Source organism: Coenobita brevimanus, chromosome 104 (genome assembly GCF_032717465.1).
Source record: "Coenobita brevimanus isolate Jiangsu-jjx chromosome 104, ASM3271746v2, whole genome shotgun sequence".
NCBI classification, from domain to species: Eukaryota; Metazoa; Arthropoda; class Malacostraca; order Decapoda; family Coenobitidae; genus Coenobita; species Coenobita brevimanus.
Window position 1 is genome coordinate 30099550 of NC_137057.1, and position 23405 is coordinate 30122954.

A 23405-nucleotide genomic window follows, 5' to 3' on the forward strand; every position below is an offset into this window, starting at 1 on the left:
CATATATAATCAGTGGTACTGAATGCTGTTCTGCCCTTGTGGCAAAGTGGCAATCCTCGCTAGTTACTCTTACAGACGCCGCGCACTCAAGTTTGCATATGCGCGGAAAGTGGGTCAATGCTTTTTAGCTGGTGTGTTTACTTAACTGGTTGGTTTGGTTGGCGGATAAGCTGGCTGGTTGTTTGGGCAGGTGGCTGGTTGGTTAGTTCGTTCGTTGGTTAGGTAAGTGGTTGGTTGATGGATTGGTTGGATGGCTGGTTGATTGGTTGGATGGGTAGGCAATGTGATATTTTTATTGTTTAGCAGGTTAACTTGATTTTTGCTAACTGGCAGTATCCTTTTGTCCTTGCCGTCTCTAGGTAATATTCAGGCTGAGAAAAAACACTCTTAATGAAAGGGTTAATGAAGATTAGTAACAAACCCATTCAATTCGTAATGTCTCGTAGAAAGGGAGTGGGAGATAAATTGCCTCAGAGTATTAATATATTTCCTTCTTCAAACCGTCAAAGATTGCATTGAACTAAAAAATCACCTCATTTCAAAGGGCCAACAGCAACTAAGTAAATATATAAATAAACAAGCTGCTTGTACTTCTATGTTCAAAGTAGTACATTGAGGAATGTAGGATATCTACAGTAAATTACTTAGTTTTCATTCTTGCTACCACGAAGCCATTTTACTGACTTCATGGATGATCTTGCAGAAATGGGTCACAGATCAAAAAAGACATCTCTCTCTCTCTCTCTCTCTCTCTCTCTCTCTCTCTCTCTCTCTCTCTCTCTCTCTCTCTATATATATATATATATATATATATATATATATATATATATATATATATATATATATTAACTGCATGTTGAAAAAAATTACCAGCCCTTTACAGTCTGTGTGTGAAAAGATATAGCTAAGATTACCATCTGTATGCAGTAAATAATAAATGCCAAAGCATTCGCCCACGAATGCACATCACCTGTCATCACAAAAAAAAAAATATATATATATAAAATAAATAAAAAATAAACTGTAATCCTCTAGCAATGGGAGGCCTACCATCTCAGCTTCGCTTTCATCGATGATAAAGAAGGTCTGAGTACTTTGTTCTTTACTCCTACTACGTTAAATATCATGCTAGCATTCAGACGCCAGTAGTCAGGGATGTTATATTGTTGAAAGTCATTGAGCATAATAGGCCTTTGAAGAATTCCTAATAATTACCCATTAAACATCCTTCTCTTTGTTCAGGGTAAGATAGAAAATCATGAATAATGGCATGCTAAATGAAAAAGGTTAGAGTGTACTTTTTTAATGAAAAATCCTCTGGCATTAGGAGCCATATCATTACAAGTTCGCCAAAATTATTAACAAACAAGTGATATATCCCAGGATACTGTCAAGAAAGTCTGAATACAATTTGCCCATATGATTTTCAGATATTTTGGGAACAGACAGACACACACAGACGCAAGTGATTATATTATCATCTCGCTAGGCGAGCAGTAACTATAAAGCAATCAGAGAGTGCATACCTCAGTCACCACCAATAAAATTTATGATATAGTGCTGCATTTCCTCTTTTCAACCAGACGAACACTGTTATTGTCTAAAACAGTCATTTAATTCTACGGTCTTACTCTACCCTTTTACACCATCTTAAAGAGTGCATACATCTAAGAACATCAATAAAATTAATTATTCCTGTATTTGGATCATGATCCACCTCCAAATCCAATCACCTTTTTCTTGATCCATTGTGCATCTTTCTACTTGATTTCATTGAAATCTGATAAGATTTTTTTTTAGATATCTTGCACACAGACAGACAAGGGTGAATACATAACATCCGTTCAATTTCACTGGCGAAGTTAACAGTCATCAGAGCATTTTGGTACATTGTAAGTTGCCAGTGACAAGCACAAATTTTCCTAGTACAGTAATCATTAACATTATCACTCATTCAGTACATTCTTCACTTCTCTGAGATCTGCAATGCATTCACAGTCTCTTTAGCATGCAAAAGGAATGGCTGAATCGTAGTCATTATCGTAAATTACTACATTTTCTCTATAATATATATGTAATGTAGGGGAGAAATTGCCTAATCACACTGAATATTACACTTGTATGTTTATTATACACAGAAATATACATAACCCCTTCAGTACAGTGACCTGTATTTCATTATATTCTTGCTACAGCCAGACGATTCTAACCAACCTTGACCAAGCTTGAAGTGCCTTGTCTGACGTTGTTATCCACCCAAGCAAACTAGGGAATTAAAATAAACTTATGAGAACTATATAATAAGAAACAAAGTGTCTAATATGGGAATTTCCAAGCATTGGCATGTGCAGCAATTAAGGCAGCTGTTCAAGGTGGTCCTTACACGATACCTCCCTATCTCGTGTGTTGCAGAAACGGCTGAATTTGTTGGTGTGAGGGTCGCAGGTATATGGGCTCCTTCATGAAATTACTGATCAACCATGCAGTTAATAAATTAAAAAAAAAAAAAAAAAAAAAACGGACACTACATGCATGAAATTGGTTAATTGTTATATATAAAAAAAATTGATTGAGCAACAAAAATGCAGATATGGACGAACAGGAGCAGATGCTATAAATCATGAAAAGGATTATGAAAAGTAGAAAATAATCCAGGGTAGACACTGATAACGCTGACTGTGCCGTTCCCACAACACACAAGGATCGAGATGCGTAATAAATACTCGTAGACCATCCTGCATCATAGCATATTCCTGACTAATAATAAAAAGCCTGCTTACACATCCCCAGCTAAGTAAATCATTCAGGAAGGCCTAACATGCGAGTGTAAACATAATTTTGTATTCACAAAATAAACGATATATCTAATCTTTATGGCCTGGTGATGTAACTCCTTCTTGTACGGTTTACTTAGTTATTGCCATCTCAGGACTATTTTTATCAAACTTACGAAGGTTCTTTGGTAATAAAGGGGTTAATGAAAGCCAGGCGGGCTCTATCCCAAAAGTATGAAAATCTTCTCCTATTGACCTACTTCAGTAGGTTCCTATAGTTATTACGTGAATAATTTCTTAACTGCTTCATGTTTTTCCCTCACTCGGGACTGTTCCACTACGATTTTGGCCAACTCAGACTGCTTCACTGCTCGTTGTTTCTAGCCTTGGTCTACTTATAATGTTTTATTACCTATCATTTAGATTTGGTTTTCACTGGATATTTGGAGGAATATAAGACGAGGACATGCTAAACAACGTTAATGGTAGATACTGCATGCGTTTAGCTATTAATGTTTTACAACATATTTACTGTGGATACGATGCGAATTTTCGAAACGATTCGAATGAATCTTGACTTCCACTACTGTCATCACTGCTCACTTAATGAAAGTTTAGACAGCGAAGGGGCTCTAACCTTCATATCTTATTATACAACACTGAATCTGTAACTGATTATGGCTACTAATACTAAACGATTGACAGACATAATCCTTTCATATTTTATTACATCAACGTCACAGTTCTGTCGTTTGTATGGGTGTGTGTGTTGTCACGTCTTTATACAGACTCGCCGTCCAGAAAAGGGTGGGGATTGCACAAGCCCACATACCCACGGATCCACACGAACTTTAACGAGTGACTGTACATAACTACACGGTGAGCTGAGAGTGGTTCCCCTGAGGTATTTACAATCAACATAACTACAGGTACTAGAGGGTGTTATAAATGCCATTAAGAGGCACACAGACAAGGATACATAGGCAGGTGGAGTTAGTGTGATATAGGGAGGAATTCATAAGTAATAGGTACTGCAGGTATTGGAAAGGTGTGGAGGAAAATGAATACGTAATGAAGAAGTGGACCAGAATTGATTAAAACCTCTCAAATTTAATCGAAAAAAAAAGCAATAATATGAAATAAGATAAAATTAATGGAAAAATGCCTGAACTTAATCGAAGAATGTGAAATGCGATACAGTTACTTGGCCCTGATGAGCATAATTGAAAAAAAGCTGTTATTCTGGGAAATGAGATAGAATTAAATGAAACTGCCTGAATTTAACTGAAAAAAGGTAGAATTTCGGGAAATGGTCTAGGAGTGAAGGTAATTGGTTGCAGTTAACTGTAAAAAGGTGAGGTACCGTACACGAGTAATAAAAAAAGGGAATTCGTTGGGTAATTTTGAAGTTATAAAGATAACTGTGAGCCCAAACTGTTCTCCACAAACTTAATTAAATAATCGGATGACAACAAGAACTAAGATAGACAGAAAAGCTATATACTCTATGATTCGAGATGTCCATATATCTCTATAGCCAGACGTCTTAATCCTGGAAAGGTAGGCTCCTTTTAACCCTGTCCTCTGCCATCACGCTACTCTCTCTCTAATTCACACCTCCGTCTCTCATACAAGTACACCTCTTCACCCCAACCCTCCATCTCGTCCTCGCACTGTGAGTATAGTAATTCCTGGACTCAAATGGAAAGCTGTCAGTAGGTAAGTGATAAGTTAGTAGGTCTGTAGTGGGCCACTCTATTAAAACACATTGGACAGTTCAACCACTTCACTTCAGAAGTCCTTTATAAACAGAGGAATATTGCCTGGCAATATGGAGAGTCAAGAGTGAAGTGCTGTCGAAATGAATGGGTTAATGGTGTTTGTAACCCTTTCAGTCCTAAAGGTTCTCTGGAAACGGAATAAAATTAGTCGCGCTTGCACGCGTGCATGTGTTAGTGAATATGTGTGTGTGTGTGTGTGTGTGTGTGTGTAAGAGAGAGAGAGAGAGAGAGAGAGAGAGAGAGAGAGAGAGAGAGAGAGAGAGAGAGAGAGAGAGAGAGAGAGAGAGAGAATATTCAATACCTACTAAATCACTAACCTAACCCAGTCAACCACCACAAATTTCTATCCTCCAGTTGTCATGGGTGAGAGGGAGGGATACTCGACTTCTAACCACGAAATCCGTTACGTACACGTCGGATACAAGGTTCGTCTGTGTCAGTCCTGCTGGAGGGGAACAGTGGATCCTGAAGGTACATCACGTCAGGAAGCGCGATGCGGGGTCTTATAATATACCTGTACTCCTATGTCAGGTCTCCACCGACCCCCTAGTCACCAATCACGAGGACCGTCAACCTCATTGTCCAAGATAAACAACATTCTGGGACGAGTATAGCTTTTTTTTAGTCACCAGATCTTAACCTTTTCAAGAAGAGGAAGGTTCTTTTTTTTTTTTCTTTTTTTTTCTATCACTGCATGATGCAAGGGAACTGATTTTTTTTTTAACTGGAGCCGATTTTGTATATATATATATATATACTGTATAGATAGATAGATAGATATTGATATAGATATAGATATAGATAAATAGATAGATAGATAGATATAGATATAGATATTTCATTTATTCCCATATCGACAACTATTTTCAGTTTTACACATCCCTATCAGCATCATTCGATGGTGATAATTGACATCTGAACTAGTTTTCTTTTTTTTTTTTACTGATTCATAGCATTTTCAGCCTAAGGACCTTTTTTCTTTTCTTTTCTCCTTTATTTTGTCACTGGACAATGCAAGGTAACTGATTTTTTTTTATAGTTTATCTTCTTTTTTTTGCAGCTCCAGTTACCTCTGAATTCTAAACCTGAGAGAGAGAGAGAGAGAGAGAGAGAGAGAGAGAGAGTTAATTCCCTAATCAAACTCAACAGACAGATATGCACACAGAAATAATAATAAAAATAATTATGATAATAGTAATAATAATAATAATAATAATAATAATAATAACAAAAATAATAAAAATAGTGATAATAATAATAATAATAATAATAATAATACAACTAGAACACCATATAATAGTCCAAGGACAATTTTCATTAAAAAAAAAAAAAAACTTCCCACAGCCATTGCCTACTAGAAGCCGAGCTATAAGGGACCTTGAGGCTAAGGTAACCTATCCTGTTCATGTCAAAATACGAATAGGTCAACACAGTCTATAGGGTACGCCTATCAAGGTTGGTAGTTCTAGCTTTATTACCTCCGCTGAGAAAGTCATGTTTCTGCCGGCGTTGGTTTCTTTGTTTGTCCGTTTGTTTGTTAGCAGGGTTACTCAAAAAAATATGAAAAGATTTTGCTGAAGTTTTTTGGAGGGATAGGGTATGACCCAAGGAACAATCCTTTAGATTTCGGTGGTGATCCGGATCATCATCCAGATCCAGGAATTTCTTAAGGATAGTGGCAGTTTCAACGTTTTTGCTTCGAACTGGATAAATTATGTCTACAATGCTTGCACAAAAATTACAAGATACCATTTCCATAAGATCTGCCACACATTCTGCCTTGGCGGAGGTTTGCAGTCTCGGACTGCTCTTGTTCTTCATGTAAACTCAGGTGACTTCTTCGTCGTCAGAAGTAGTCCAAAATTTTGGACCATTTGCGATCTCGGAGAATAATGATCCAGTCTGGACTATATTAAGAACTGCATTCTGGCCATTTCCCAGGTATATGCCATAAAAATTTCAACCCTCAAACTTACTGTAAGTGGTTCTTCAGATTTAGGGTCAATTTTTTTCGGATCCTATTCAGGTTCCGGTAGTTGTATCAGGAGGTGAAGCAGTCAAGTAGTATTATAAGATGACAAAGAATGAATGCTGTAGCTCAAACAGTATGCGAATGGCAGTGATTTAGACCTTCCCTACAGTAATACCAATAAATCTAAAACAAGAAAACTTCCCACAAGGATGTGGGAGGTTATTAAAATGCTGAATAGTCTTACGGAGGACAGCCCAACACCCCCAGAAGGAGCCGACGGAGGGATGAATAGAGCGCGACTTGACTCCGGGAGACAGGGACATAAGTCCGCCCGGGCCACGTGCCCCTATGACCCGGAACTCGCCTGCCGCCACCATAGCAGGAAACCACAGCTACCTTGCGGGCGAGCCGACCATCAACAACCAAAGGGGTGGGGGTATTACTCTAGCTCCAGTCAGCACCCATTAGACGGCCGGTAGCCGCTCAACCCTCCTACAGGAGACGGCCTGCAGCCGCTTTTGAGGTAATAAGGAGATGGCCAGAAGCTGCTCTTAAGGCGTCCTTAAAGAGACGGCCTGTAGCCACTTGACCCTCCTACAGGAGACGGCCAGTAGCCACTCTGGAGGTAATAAGGAGACGGCCGGTAGCTGCTCCCGCCTTCATCAGGAGATGGCCAGTAGCCGCTCTGAAGGTGGCCTAACAGAGATGGCCTGTAGCCACTTGATCCTCCTGCAGGAGACGGCCGGTAGCCACTCCGAAGGTGACCTCTAGTCGGCCTGTAGCCTCTCCCTCCCCCAGGCCACAGCCAGTAGCCAGTCCTTAGCGACGGCCAGTAGTCACATCCCTAGATGGCCACGGCCAGTAGCCAGGCCCTACAGCAGGAAACAGCCGGTAGCCACTCCTCCATCAGATGCTGACTCCTACCCACGAGACTACGATCCAGAGGGAGACCTCAGCCTGGAGGACTGCTGGAGAGGCTCTGTGACCACCACCGGGCTCTTCTCACTACAACCAGTTCCTGAGAGGACTCGCTTGACGGACCCCAACGTTGGCTGATGCCGCAGCCCCCTCCTGACGGCGTCCCCGACCACTGGAGACCGCAGCCCACGGGACCTCCAGACCGCCCCCAGGACCCCCGGGCGGGACATCCCTACACCCCGAAGCCGGAGACCCTCGTCCTCCATCAGGAGCCTGAGCAAGAGGTTCAGGCAGCTGTTCTGCCCCAGCCCAGGGGGCCAGACTCTCTCGCCAAGCCCCGAGAATGCGGGACCCTTAGCCATCACCAGCCCGGATGAGAGAGGACGCCCCTACAGGTGATCTCGTGGCCCCTGAATACGGAGACCCCTGGCGGAACTCAGCCCCGTCAGTAGTCAGGCTCAGTCGTTCCCGCAGCCCTTGTACCTGACCGTCATTACGCCCAGTCCCGAAAGTGAGAGGCAGTGAAAGCACAGTGTCAGTGATATAGTGAAGTAAGGGCAAAACAGTGAATTATCAGAATATGGGAAGTCAATGAGAAAAGCATCAGTAGTATTAAATGAAAGGTGGAATAAATAAGATAACAGTGAGACAGTGAATATGGCTGGGCAGTGGAATCTATGTAGTGAACATGCTACCATATAGTGATATAGCCTCACGTTAAGATCATACGGAGGCCCCAGTGTAAGAACAATAATTAACGACACGACGGACAAACCAGTTACACTGCCAACAGTGAAAACAGTGCCACGAACTCCACCCGATAGACAAAACCTAGACTTCCCCAAGTAATAGCGTTTGGCCTCACTGTCCTAAGACTCCTGATTATAGTGCTATTCACTTTACCCCTGATTATAGTGCTATTCACTTTACCCAATCTTGTCCCAGGCAGTATCCCCCGTGATACTAACACCCATAATCTAGGCCTAAGGATTACAATTGTTCAGTATAATTACTCTTGTGACATCTACCCCTTCCACTGTAGAATTTAGCAATACACGTGTAAGGTTGTTGCCTTGAGGTTTTGTGTCCTGCCTCTCTCTTATTTGTGTAAGCTTCAGTCTAGAAAAGAGAATCCAGCTACACACTAGGCGTTAGAGGAACGGGAAGCCGACCCTAAAACACCTAGCATTACAGTTATAATAATAATAGTAATAATAATAATAATAATAATAATAATAATAATAATAATAATAATAGTAATAATAATAATAATAATAATAATAATAATGATAATAATAACAGCAACAACAACAACAAATATACCATTCTCGTGATAGAATTCAGTCTCTAATCACTACACAATAGCACACACCGAGGGGCTTATGTGTGTGTGTGTGTGTGTGTGTGTGTGTGTGTGTGTTTTGCAAATTGCGCATCGCTCTATTACCCGGTGAGCCATGGCCTCTGTAATGTTACTATTATTGCCTCGACCCCGGGCACCAAACGAGGTAATTAGTGTTAGACCAGGCTCGAGGCCATAATGCAACCAGAGCTACCAGTCTGGTTTTATAATGGATGGAAATTTGTGTTAAGGGAAACGTTATTATAGCTGGGCACGGTGGAAACTGGCTTTATCTTTATCTGTCTGTCCACTGTTGAGCAGAAGAATGTTCATCATAAAAAAAATTATGCAACCTTAGGATAGATGAGATTTTGTACTGAGAAAATGCTGATAATATAATTTAATGTTAGTATAGATGTTGATGTTTTCCATAACAAAAAAAAAAAGCTATAATAATAGCATGGGAGTAACGCACCATTGCCTTTCTAGCAGATGGAAATTTGTATTGAGGTAAAAACTTCATACTGTAATTAGATATTGCGGAAACATTTAAAAAAATAATGATTAAAATCCATTATAAGAAAAAAAATGCAAGTAAACAAGCTACTCATTTTACTATCCGATGTCGAAACTTGCCTTAACACACCATGCATTTATAATCGATGGGAAATGGTGTTGAAGGAAATGTTTATGTTATTTGTAGGCAATGTAGAATTTGACATTCCTATTTTATTAATTAATTTATAATTATTTTTTGTGATACTTTTGGATATTCATGGGGAGAAAAATTATGATTCTGCTCTTTTAGTCAGTGGCATCTGATGTTGAGATCATGGTGGTACAGTATTATAAATGATACTCAAGACGTTGATTTTTTTTTCTTACAAATGAGGACAAGTTTTCTCTGGGAAATATATGTTGCTAGACACTGGCGATAACAACCTCTGCTTCGATCCCAGGCACCAAATTTGGTCGTACGCGTTAACCCAGGTTCAAGGCCATAATGCAACCAGTGCCGCCAGTCACATAGTCTGGTTTTATAATAGATGGAAATTGTGTTGAGGGAATTGGTATTGAGGGGAAAGGTTCATATTATTCTTAGACATCGAGAAAACTGATTTTTCTACTGGAGGAAAATTTATAACAAGAAAAATAACAGATGTAAATTTGTGTGACACGCTTACCGCTATTATTACTAAGCAGTGTCGAAAATTTATTATTGCAAGATTAAAGTTTACAGCAGAACTACAAATAAATGACACCTGTTTATCATCATTTGGTTTAGGTTATTCAACAAGTCATGAACGTAACATGCCCTACTTTTATAACAGATGGGAATTTGAGTTAAGGGTTATGGAGACATTATAAATAGATATGGTATAGCTCCTGTGAGAAGAGTGGCGAAGCTGCAAGATAGTGAGAAAATGGCAGAGTATAAGAGCATAGTGGAAGAAAGATTGGGAAGGTATGAGTTAGAGCAGATGGAAGGGGTGGAAGACGTATGTAAGATATTCACAGAAGAGATAGGCGCAGCGTGTGAGGTGGTTTGTGGAGTGAGGAGGAGATGCAAGGGTGTGCAAGGGACAGCATGGTGGAATGATGAGGTCAAACGAGCTGTGGAACAAAAGAAGAAGGCATATAGTGAATGGATAGCGAGTAGAGGTAGGGGAGAAGATGAGAGAGAGAAGAGAGAAGTATATGTGAGCAGGAGAAGGGAGGTGAAGAGACTGGTGAAGGAGAGTAAGAAGAAAATGGATGAAGAATTTGGGAAGAATCTGAGTGTGAAATGGAGGGAGAGTAAGAAATTGTTTTGGAAGAAGGTAAAGAAAGTAAGGCAGTGTGAAAAGGTAAATAATAATGGAGTGATAGATAGGAATAATAGATTATTGGTGGAGAAGAGAGAGAAATTGAGGAGATGGAAGGAGCACTTTGTGGACTTGTTGAATGTAGAGAGTGAAAGCACTGCGAGTATAAGTGGTTGGGGAATGGCTGGGAGGAGAAGAGATGAGTGGAGGGAGGAAGAGATCAATAGGGTAGAAGTAGTGGAAGCAATGAAGATCAAGATGGGAATGGCCCCAGGAAATGATGGAGTGCGTGGTGAAATGCTGAGGTATGGGGGTGAGATTGTTGTGGAGTGGATATGGAAGTTGTGTAGATTGGCTTGGGAAGAAGGAAGGGTTCCAGAGGACTGGAAATCAGGTATAATTGTTCCTTTATACAAAGGAAAAGGGGAGAGAGAAGTATGTGGTAACCATAGGGGTATTTGCCTTCTTAGTGTGACTGGAAAAATATATGGTAGAATACTCATTGACAGAGTTAGGCATATGACAGAGGAGCTAGTTGGAGAAGAACAAGGGGGATTTAGGAGGGGAAAAGGGTGTGTAGATCAGATATTTGTTCTAAGATGTTTAGTGGAGAAGTATCTAGAGAAAAGAAAGAAAGTGCATGCTGCCTTCATGGACTTGGAGAAAGCTTATGACAGAATAGATAGGCAAGGTATGTGGAAGGTATTAAGAATATAATTATGAAGTGGAGGGGAATTTGTTGAGTGCTGTGAAGAGTATGTACGAGGGAGCTATGGTTACGGTGCGAGTGGATGGTGATCTGAGTGAGTTCTTTGGTCTCAATGTGGGACTGAAACAGGGTTCTGTGATGTCTCCATGGCTGTTTAATATATACATGGATGGGGTGGTAAAGTAGGTGCAAGGTAGGATAGTGGATGTGGGGGTGGCTCTAATAAATGAGGGTGAGATGTGGAAGCTTCCGGTGTTGCTGTTTGCTGATGATACAGTATTGTCAAGTGAAGATGAATGGGAGTTGTAGGGTTTGGTGAATGAATTTGGGACAGTGTGTAGGAAGAGGAATCTGAAAGTTAATGTAAACAAGAGTAAAGTAATAGTGTTTGAGAGGAATGAAGTCACAGAATGTACAGTGAGGTTGGATGGTGAGGATATGGAGAATGTGAGTGCATTCAAGTACTTGGGTAGTGTGATGAGTAAGGATGGAACGTTGGGGGATGAAGTGCGTGAAAGGGTACAACAGGAAAGGAAGGTTGTTGGTTCACTGAAAGCAGTGATGAGAAATAGGGAGTTGAGTATGGAAGTTAAGAAGTCACTGCATGATTGTATTGTGTTCCCTACCCTTACGTATGGAAGCGAGGCGTGGACCTTGCAAGAGGGGAACAAGTCTAGAGTGAGAGCAGTGAAAATGAGTTACTTGGGAGGAGCATGTGGAGTGACATGGAGGGACAGGCTGACGAATGAAGAAGTGAAGGAACGTTGTGGGGTGGATGTGGATGTGGTTGAGAAGATTAGGAGAAATACACTGAGGTGGTTTTGACATGTGGAGAGAATGGAGAATGAAAGACTGACTAAGACGGTGTATGTAGGTGAGGTGGAGGGAGGGAAGGGAGGGGTAGACCGAGGATGAGGTGGAGGGATGGAGTTGAGAGGTATATGAGGGCGGGGGGAGTGAGATGGGGGGAGGGTAGTCAAATGGTGGGTAACAGAGCGACTTGGAGGCGTTTTGTCTGCGGCCACACTTTGCGGGATTAGTGCGTCGGGCTATAGATAGATAGATAGATGGTAGTATAAATCATTATAACAGAAAATTAAATTATTACTGTGGCTGAAACGTTGTTAGCTTTTATATTAGATAAGAATTTGTTGTGGATAAAATTAATACAGCAGACATACATAACAGAGTCCTGCTCTTCTCCCAGTAGATAAATTTATGGACAGAGTTCGAAATTTGTTCAGAAAAAATGTTGAAACAGTCTCACCAAAATAATGTCGTACCTGAACATAAGGGCACGATGGGTATGAAAATAAACAGAAATTAACGTGTCATCTTGAAATGGTTGGCATGCCTGATTTTGAATGACTCACTATGAAGCCATTCCACTGGTATATGGTGAACTGGTGTATGACGTAATATTACTGACAGAGGTATACACGAGAAGAGCTGCTTTGAGTTTTTCGATCGCACATTTCAAAATGCCTGGAGCTTACAGCGTTCAGATACTTTATGGTGAGAGTGTACAGTAATAGATTGTGGGTGTTAACTTTTTTTAAATAGATGAAAATTTGTAATAGGCAAAAACTTGGTCCTTGCTATGAACGGAACTAAAGTCTTTACTAATAAAAGACGGATGTTTGCTTTATGGTAAATGTCAATGTTCTAAACAAACATTATGGAACCTGACTATACTCTTCAAAAAAAAAAAATATTTGGTACAGAAAATTACTAGTCATCTATCTATCTATCTATTGCCAGACGCCATAATCCCGTAAGGGGTGGCCATTTGACTTTGAGTTATTTGTTTTACGGAGAGGGGCACTAACCCTTCACCAACCAAATTGTTGACACGTAGGGAGCACGTATGGTTTGGCTATAAGGTTACCACCCAGTGTTGTAAATGGTTTCTTGGTTTACAGGAAACCATTTGGCTTGTCACTTAATGTAAAGCCACCTGTAAAGGAAAGAAAAGCAATAAGAAGTGACAAGAAAGATGGGAGAAATAGGAAGAGAGGAGGGCAAGGACAGAAAAAGAATGATAAAGGATAAGGAAGAAGTAGGCAGCACTACATCAAGATGGATGATGGGCGCCACCACCCTACCACCCTACCACTCTGGTAACTATATAACAGATGAAAAATTATCTGGAGGACAAAAAGGGCTGATACATTTTAAATCTTGTAGTAACTGACTACTTTATATTTCTAACACTGTGTCTTAAGAAAAATTATGGTACAACTTGCCATCAAATTGACTTAATTTCAATTTATAGTCGGCAAGCTCTAGTAATTAGGAAAATTATGATATAATGATCTGCCAATGCAGAAGCTGAACTACCTTCTCTATAGCATATTAAAAATACTGAAAAAATTACCGTATGAATTAATAATCACGATGCAAACACACTTTAGTTTCACAGAGAAATTTCTGTTTAGAAAAAATGTTGATTTAATAGGAAGACATTGTTAAAGCTGAATGTGTATGATAACTGACAACTAACACTGATTACATTTTCTTGATCACTCTTTCCGGAAATTATATGCATATAATTCATTCATTTTCGAAGCCGATGCCTCTGCATTAGCTGCTGTTTTTAAAACACTGGTGTGTTTTGCTCAGTCTTTTTTCAGACCAGTGCTGACGCCCTTCACCCATCTTTTTCAGGTCGTTGTTTTTGTATTAAATTTCATTTTTAACTATTGATGCTATTTTCAGTCTTCTCAGTCATGGTTTATGCATTCCTCTTTCTAAACGTTGACACTGCTCTTGAATTTTGCCCTGGAATACTGCTTTTGAACTTCAGAAACGTCGCTCCTATTGATGGTGTTACTAACCTTCACTCGCTTTCTAGCCCACCGCTGTATTGGATCTTTCAAATATTCCTCTAAGAAGTGGTTGCTGCCACGCAATTTTACATCTAAGTTCTTATTTATTAATATTATTGCCATGAATAGAGGCCAGAGCGACTTTTATGTCCTTCAGTTACCTATAGTAACAACAGAACAGCCACGCAGAGATGGGTACGATTATATATATATATATATATATATATATATATACTGTATATAATCATCAGTCGATGAGGTCCACTGCAGGACCGGCCTATCCCTACAGAAGCAGGGACGATACAGTCAATGTATCTCTATGTAGTGGCTTAGGCTGGCTGGTAGAGACTGTATGTAGGGTGAGAAGTGCTTGTGACTGTGATTGTAGTGTTGTAGTGGCTTTGGATGTGTGTGTAGTCTGTGAACCAAATGTAATCGGCCCGCCCTAAGCCGATTGGGTGCAAGCATACTGGTATGCGACACTGGTTCAACCACAGCACCCCTTGTGTCCGCCAAAGTAGCAAGTGGCTTGGTGAACGCTTCCCAAAGTTTTTACAACTCTGGTGGGAGGCGAACCCGCGCTCACCAGCATGCGAAACGCACACTCTGCCACTGTACCACAGAGGCTCCATATATATATATATATACATATATATATATATATATATATATATATATATATATATATATATATATATATATATATATAGATATGCCCACCATCCACTCACTCAATGTAGTGCTGCTGTCCGATGTCTGCCCTTTCCTCTCCTCCATACTTCTTTCCTTCCATCCTCTTCTCTTTCTTTCCTTCATTCTTTCCTTGTCCTTCTGCCTACGGGTAAAGCTCCTGTCACACATATGCAACTCAAGGCCCGACCACGGTGCAACTCAAAGTTGTAACGGCCTTTGTCATCGGTCCTCCCTTGATTCTCCGACAAAGCCCGGACTCTGGAGGGCGGTCGTGAGCCTCTTGGACGACCCCTCGAGCCTCACGACTTGTCAAAAGTCGGGCCACAGTTGCATCGTAGTCAGGAGTGTTGTATGTCGGTCTTAGCTCAATTGGATGCGTCGTGATACGGTCACTGCATGTCGTGATGCTATCGCTGACAAAAAATCCGTTATGAATGCGTGTACCTCATCAACTGGCTAGACACAGGAGAGGTCCATGGTGATGTGCTGGGTATCATTGGTGGCCTAGGTGTGATGCCCCGCCCCACACTGGGTGTCATTGGTGGTTCAGGTGTGATGCCCCGCCCTACGCTGGGTGTCACTGGTGGTCTGGGTGTGATGCCCTGCCCCTCACTGGATGTCATTGGTGATCTAGATGTGGTACCCTGTCCCGTGGGTCGGTCGTGGGGGGACGTGGGGGTGTTGTGGGGGAGTTGGGGTGCATTCCCCAAATGCGTCACACAGTCGTCTTGTGTTCGTGGGCGGTCGTATCACTGTCGTGGCTGACAAAAATTCGTTAAATTTCAAATTTGAAGACTCGTAGCTCTGTCTCCTCTCGGTCACCTCGTGATCATGTCGAGTTCGTGAGGACGTCATGACAGGTCGTGCAGCAGTCCTGACGCGGTCGTTAGGCAGTCATGAGCAGAGCAGATTCGGAGCCAGTCGGGAGGCGTGGGAGCCAACGAGGACACGACCTTGAGTCTCGCCGCGGTCGGCCTTTGAGTCGCGTATGTGTGACAGGGGCTTAACTTTACACACCCTCTTCTGTCTTTCGTTCCTTCATTCTTTCCTCTTCCTTCTTCCTGTGGGTGACTCTACACTGAGTGACAAGCCAAATGGTTTCCCGTACACGAAGAAACCATTTACTACGCTGGGTGGTAACCATGTAACCTAATTTTGGCGCCTGGTGGTTTAGTGGGTAATTATTGCGCTCCAATAGGATTGAGCAGGTGAAGATTTATATCCAAGGGGTGGTTGGGGTTGATTGCTCATGTAATGCCACTCAGAGATGAGTGAGGCTGATCACTCTCATCTTTAATGTCGGGACTAACTGCCTAGCCCAGGGCCCCTACCCTCCTCATGGGGCAATGTAGGCTTGGATGATGGATGGATGGATGGATATATAGATAGAAAGATAGACAGATAGATATAGATATATATAGATACATACCCAGTATATATTTATATATATGTATGTATGTATAGATAGATAGATAGATAGATAGATTGATAAATAGAATTATATAGATATATTTTATTGATCCAGTGGTGGGAAATTAAATCTTTTACCCGCTCACTGCTTCTGTCCATAATTTTTTCTTCTTCCAGACATCAGATTTTCATTACTTTGTATATTTAGTCCACAGATGTTCTCTTACATTCTTCCGTACTGGCCCTGATGCTGCTCTCCAACTGTCCTTATAGGTCTAATACACTGCGGTATCTTCGAATTTTCATAATCACCTCAATTACCATTTTGCACATATGATTTTTTTTCCTAATAACAAAACCTGTGACAATAGTAGAATCGAGGAGGGGGATGTACGTGCAATCTGGGAGCTGTCTAGAGGTGTTATGCCAAGTCCATCGATGTCCATCTTTTGTAAATCAATGTTTAATCAATTCCATCCTTCAACTATCCACTGATGCAGCTACTGTTTTCCCAACAACAGAGGCCGTAGCAACAGTAGAACCCAGATGAGAGAGATATACGTACAGTCTGGGAGTCGCTTGGAAGTAATGTGAAGATTAGGGCTGTCCACTATTAAACCATTTCAGTTTATTTCTTTGCTGCTGTTTCCGTCCTTCAAGTATCCTTTGAAACAGCTACTTCTCCATCACCAGAGGCCGTAACATCAGTAGAACTGAGGAGAGAGGTGTACGTGGAGTCTGGGAGTCGCCTGGAAGTGGTATGCCAAGTTCAGGGATGTCCACATTCAACCTTCCTCTCCTGAGATAGAGGAGGCCAGCCCGTTCTCACCCGAAAAGCCAACGATTTCCAAGTCACTAATAACAATGTGACTATACCTGGCTCGATCCCTCGCCACACCCTCCGATTCTGGGACCTACACGTGCACTTCTACTTGCACAAAGCCGTTGCATGGTACGATGCACCTATTGAAAGGTGAGATAGAAGTCACTGACCTTTCTGATACAGTGTTATTTTAGTTTAGCTTAGTTCTTGCCACACCTACCGGTGGTATTTATTTTGTAAAGGACCTACACTAATTTTTGAGGTAAATGAAAGGTGTATCGTACCCCACTAGTTCAAAGCCTCTTAAACGAACACCTCCAAGTATACAGGGTCATTAAACGATACATTGCACGTGTTTAAAAGTGAGAGTTTCTGCATTAATACTTATTCTTGCTACCACCAAAACATTTCACTGAACTCAGAAAGGATCTCTGGTAACCAAGGAATTATTGAGGATAAATAATATATAACTTCTCGGGTCCTAAAAGCACTCAGTAATAACTTCGTAATGAAAGGAATATATCTTGTACCTTTATAGACAAGCTCTTCGCAAAGCAAACCCTTCGCAACTAGTGGGTAACAACAGGAGGGCCATGGAAGATAATAAACATTCCGTCTTCACTGTTATCACAGTAAAACGTGAGAAGCGTGCTGTCATGCAACTCCCACGACGATTATTTGTATGTGTCAGCAAAATGTATATGGAAATTGGCTCTATTTTATTATGATATTCACAGGTGCAGCTTCATATGATTGACGATCTGATGCTCTTACATCACTGTTGAACCAGTCTTAACCCCGACAGGCACACAATTAGAACTTACGACTGTGCAGTAACAGAATAAAGCTCTAAGCACGTTTTAAGAGCCATCATATCGGTCTATGTAGAGGGCATTAAAAAGTTACTGAACAGTAGAAGATACTGATACACTTCACTTTTACATCATACCGACACATCGTTCACACTTCACACAATCAAACTTCACATTGTCACACCTCAATTTGACATAACTTACTCTGCAAAACCTCATTACCACATACCTCATACTACACGTCATAGTCGTATCTCAAACTGCCACATCACACACCACGTTACCTCAAACTCGTTCTGCCACACCACATATTGCCGCACCACACACTGCCACACCACATGCTGCAACACCACACACCACGTTACCTCATTTTCTCCATTAAACTGCTACCTCTAACTACCACACCTTAAATTACCACTTCTCGCACGATCACTCCTCTCACTACCATATCTCAGACTACCACACCAAGCACTGCCACATCAAACTACCACACCTCACGTCACCAAACTGACACAACACACACAGCCACACTTAACACTACCACACCATGCCCTGTATCATGTCAGTCAACAGGAGCTTACACTGTCACACCTCACTACCACACCCAGCACTACCACACCTCACACTATTACACTTCACAATGCTACATCTCCGTCTCATTTCACACATGCAATTGCACCTCACACTGCCACACCTCTCACTGCCATAACTCACACAGCCACACCACAGATTGCCACAACTCACACTATCCCTCCTCACACTGTCACACCTCACATTGCTCAACCTCACTCTTTTGTTATATGGAATCTGAATGGAATAGACATTATAATTTTTCTAACTGCGAAACTATACATTGTCACACTACGCACTGAATTACATCACACTGCCACACCTCACACTGCCCAACCTCACACTTTTGTTACATGGAGTCTTAATAGAATAGACATTATAATTTTTCTAACTGCGAAACTATACATTGATTGTCACACTACACACTGCATTACATCACACTGCCCACCTCACACTGCAATATCACACTGCCATACTCGTATTTCACGGCAACATCTCACACTGCCACACCTCACACTGCAATACCTCACACTGCAATACCTTAGACTGCCAAATCTTACTGCAATATCTCACACTCCAATATCACATTTGCCACACCCCACACCACCACATTACACACTGCCACACCCCATACAGCTACACCCCAAGCTGGTGTAGTGCCACAAATTTAATATTCATGTATGTGTTTAGGGGTACTGTAATTTTTAAGTTAGATAGGATGGAACCTGAATACTAGTCTATAAATTCCTATCCTAAGTAGTAATTCATATGTTAATGATTAATGTAGGGTTAACTTTATTTTTATATGTATGTATCTCTGTATCTATCCATTGGGTGATGTAATTGTGGATGTTGAGCTACGGGAATTCCTCTGTCTGGTCGAATAATGAATAACAGATGTGCGCAGCTTTTCTCATCCTTTGTGCGTCGTTATTGGGCGCCGAGTTTAAACCTTAAACAGAATAATGATGAGTATACAATTCTTTCCGTATCCTAGTTGTGAAATGTTTACTAATGAAGCTGCTAGAACCCAAATATATGAGGTTAACAGTCAAAAAGGCCTAAATAATGTCATTTGTGAGGATTTAATAGTCCCGCTTACCTTAGCCGTCACTAGATGGCATAAGCTGCCCCAAAATTCAAGGCGGGATAGTGGTAAAATCAGTATCTAAATTAAGTAAGGATTGAATCCCAAATTTTCCCCAATCCAATCAAAAGTCCTGGCGTCATGGGTACACCGCTAAATAAATTGTGAAGAGAATTGAAACCCACCATATTTAAAAAACACCAACTCATTTGATCTAGCAGTGGCGTCTCTGGCTTGCTCGGGGAGGCCATTCGCTGCCCAGACGTTGTGTATAATGGACGTTGGTTCAGGTGAGCTGTCCACATATCTCCTTTCCCCCCCCCCTTTTTTCTTTGTTTAATCCTTACTTGGCATGGACCATATGAAGTAATATTATTGAAAGCTTAACGTACACTCACTGCCCAGACGTCGTGTATAATGGACGTTGGTTCAGTCCCCAGACACCGGCGATGTCAGTGTGAGTACGAGGCCTTCCCGTGGTATTGTCCATAGCCTAGTCTGCATACACACTTACACTACCCATGAATTATTTTATAAACCAAATGTAATTGAAATAGTATCATTGATCTATCAAGTGAACTTTTTTTTGTAAATAAGAAATGGAAATTTAAAAGTGATGTGATCTGGTAACGGAAAGGCGAAATTTAAATCCATTAACCGTTTTCTTTCTCTTAACCCGCCCCGTCCCGTCGACATATGGGTATGTTGCAACGATTTGCATTTGCCAGTCCCGGCGACGTACCAGTACATCGTGCAATTGCAAGGTCCCTAATTTGCATAATTTCCAATTTTCGCGTGTGATTTTTCGTATGTATACACGGGACACTCTATTCCTCTACAAGATGCCAAGCAGGGACAATGCCTTACACCGCATAACCTCCCCCCTCCCCCCCTCACGCCATTGTCTCAGCAATTCACCTGTTACCAGTGACCTGGCTAGTAAAGATATTCAGGGCCAGAGTGATTCCCCAATCGATGACAATGTGGAGGACAATGTTTACATAGCATTAGAAGAAGAAACAGCCAGAAATTATGATCAGGTAATGTGGCAAAAAAATGTCAGGTATGGTGATTAGTTAGTGAGTGAAACAATGCTTATAATGCCTTTATTACTGCTTGAAAACCAATATACTCTCATACTACATATACATTCATACCAAGTAAATAAATAAATACCGTTTATGAGTGGATAAAATAGTTACCCTCCCATAGAACTCGTTTTCTTTGGTGCCAGCATGTTAGAAAACCCAGTCAGGTAAGGAGGAACTCCTACCTGGATTGGGTATTTTAAACCTCAGGTGAGCGATTTCTCTATGAATTTTCGATGTTTCTCACCATAAGCGAAGGTTTTAGCCAAAAAAAAAAAAATCGAAAATACTTCGGGACTGGGGGATGTCGGAGGTGCGGAAAACCTCGGGACGTGACGGGTTAAATTAATGTTAGGAAATTAGGAGTGTGGAAGGGAACTTAGTGGTTGTGAGCAATAATGTAATTTTGAATTGTACCTCGAGGCTAAACAAGCCTGAGTGATTATGTATTCTTGGTGATTATGCAATTTTTGAATTGTTCCTCGAGGCTACACAAGCCCGAGCGATTATGCATTTTTGGTGATTATGTAGTAATGACGATTATGTACTATTAATAATCCCGAATTGATAGTGTTTGTGGATTATAGAGAATTACATGATGAGAGTATACTATACGAACGAAATAGAACACGAATAATTATTTTTATTGGTTCGAGGCTATGCCAGCCTGAAAAGACAACCCAAGCTCGTAAAAAGGTCCCTGTCTTGAGGCTATTGTCGAGCCCAAGAATAGCTGACAAAAGAAAGTAAGGTACAATGACCTCAGAAATCGCTTGTATGTACCAAATTGTTTTCGCCTGGTGACAATGGTGGAGGAATGATCACCCAAACCATGGATTTAATGTACAATCTTCTTTCATATGACAGAGGGTCATGTAATTAAAAATGTCTTTTTTTGAAAACCAACATAAAGTTATTAAAGTAGAGTAAAGTATATATCATCTTTCTTTCTTGGTGTACCTACTCAAGGGAATTAAGTCCTCATGCCTAATTCACTCCCCTTTCCAATTCAAGATTCCTTCGCTGAGGGAACGACGACCACCTGTGGTACTGACTAAATCTAGGCTCGGCCAAAAACTACAAACGCTACCAAAATTTTCTTAAACAATTATCATCTACCATATTAAGTCAAAATACCACCCCCTCCCCCCTTTTGTTTTATTGAAGTGAATTTCTTTTTTTTTTATTAACCAAGGAGGGGAGACTAAGTCGAGTACCACCTGTATTATCATTGGGTAAGTTGACCAGTACCACCAACCGGTGGGATAAAAATGCATACCATTACACTGGTACATTATAAACTGCCACATCACACACCACCTCACCACACACTGACATACCACACACTATCATACCACACATTGCCACACCACCCACTGCCACACGGCACACCGCTACACCACACACTGCCACATCACACACACTGATACACCTCACACACTCACACCACACCTTCCGCCCATCTCCCGGTGACGACTCAACAAGATGCCTGGAACCACTGTTTGACTCATTTTTCCTTCATTTCTGCAACATTCGCGGCTTTTCCTCTAACTTTCTCTCTGTTGAGCACCACCTCTCATCCTCTAAACCTCACCTTCTCTTCTTACCTGAGTCTCAGCTGTCTGAGGCAACTGATAGCAAACCCTTCTCTGTTTCCTCCTACTTTCTCTATACTCATTTCAAAGCCAAAGGTGGCTCTTGTGTATATATACGCAAGGACTTATCTTGATCTCGTGTTCCTGAACTTGATTCTTCTGAATTCTCTACTCTCTGGCTTCGGCTTTCCTGTGATTCTTTGACTAAATATATCTGTGCTGTTTACTTATCCCCTAATTCTACTGACTATGAAAAATTCTTCGAGTATCTTACTTTTATGATAACACATCCTATCTTTTTCTCCTTCCTCTGAAATCTCCATTCTAGGAGATTTCAATGTTCAACACCACCTTTGGTTTTCCTCTCCTTTCACCGATCCACCTTGTGAACAAGCCTACATCTTTTCTATCCTTAATGACCTAGAGCAGCTTGTACATCATCCTGCTCATATCCCTGACTGCCTTGGAGAGAGTTCCAACATACTTGACCTCTTCCATACTACTAATCCTTCCACTTACACTGTTAATCTTTCCTCTTCACTGGGCCCCTCCAGTCACAACCTTATTACCTTGACCTCTACTATTGCTCCAGTACGGCCTATGGACCCCCCAAAAAAACGTCGGTTGTGGCACTTTGGAGCTGCTGATTGGGAGGCCCTCAGGCAGTACTTCTTTAATTTTCCCAGGAATGATTATTGTTTCTATGATCAGGAGCTATATGAGTGTGCAATATGCATTACGGAGGTTATTCTTTTGGGCATGGAAGGATACATTCCTTTCTCATATTCTTTGACTACTGCAAAAAAGCCTTGGTTTAATCACGCTTCCTCAAATGCTGTCCACAACAAATAGAGGGCCTACAAAAGGTACTGGAGTCAACCCACCCCTGAATCACATATTTTTTATGTTTCTGCCCGGAATCGTTCTAAGTCTGTTCTTTGCTCTGCTAAAAATAATTTCATCTGAACTAAATGCTCTCAACTCTCCACTCGAATTCTTCCTGCTCCTTCTGACACCTGCCAAAAACCTTTCTAACAACTTTAGCTCATCATCCCTCTCTCCTCTTTTCTACTCTGATGGCTCTGTAGCTATTTCTTCTACTGATAAAGCAGATCTCTTCGCACAGACTTTCTCTTCCAATTCCACCTTAGACGATTCCAGTGCTGTTCCTCCATCACTTCCCCCCTTCTGACTGCCT

General features: G+C 41.2%; 1 pseudogene; it reads left to right on the plus strand.

The window, feature by feature from the left end:
• The window catches only part of LOC145416065 (uncharacterized), a 120970-nt pseudogene that overhangs the window by 55725 nt on the left and 41840 nt on the right, over nucleotides 1–23405 (plus strand).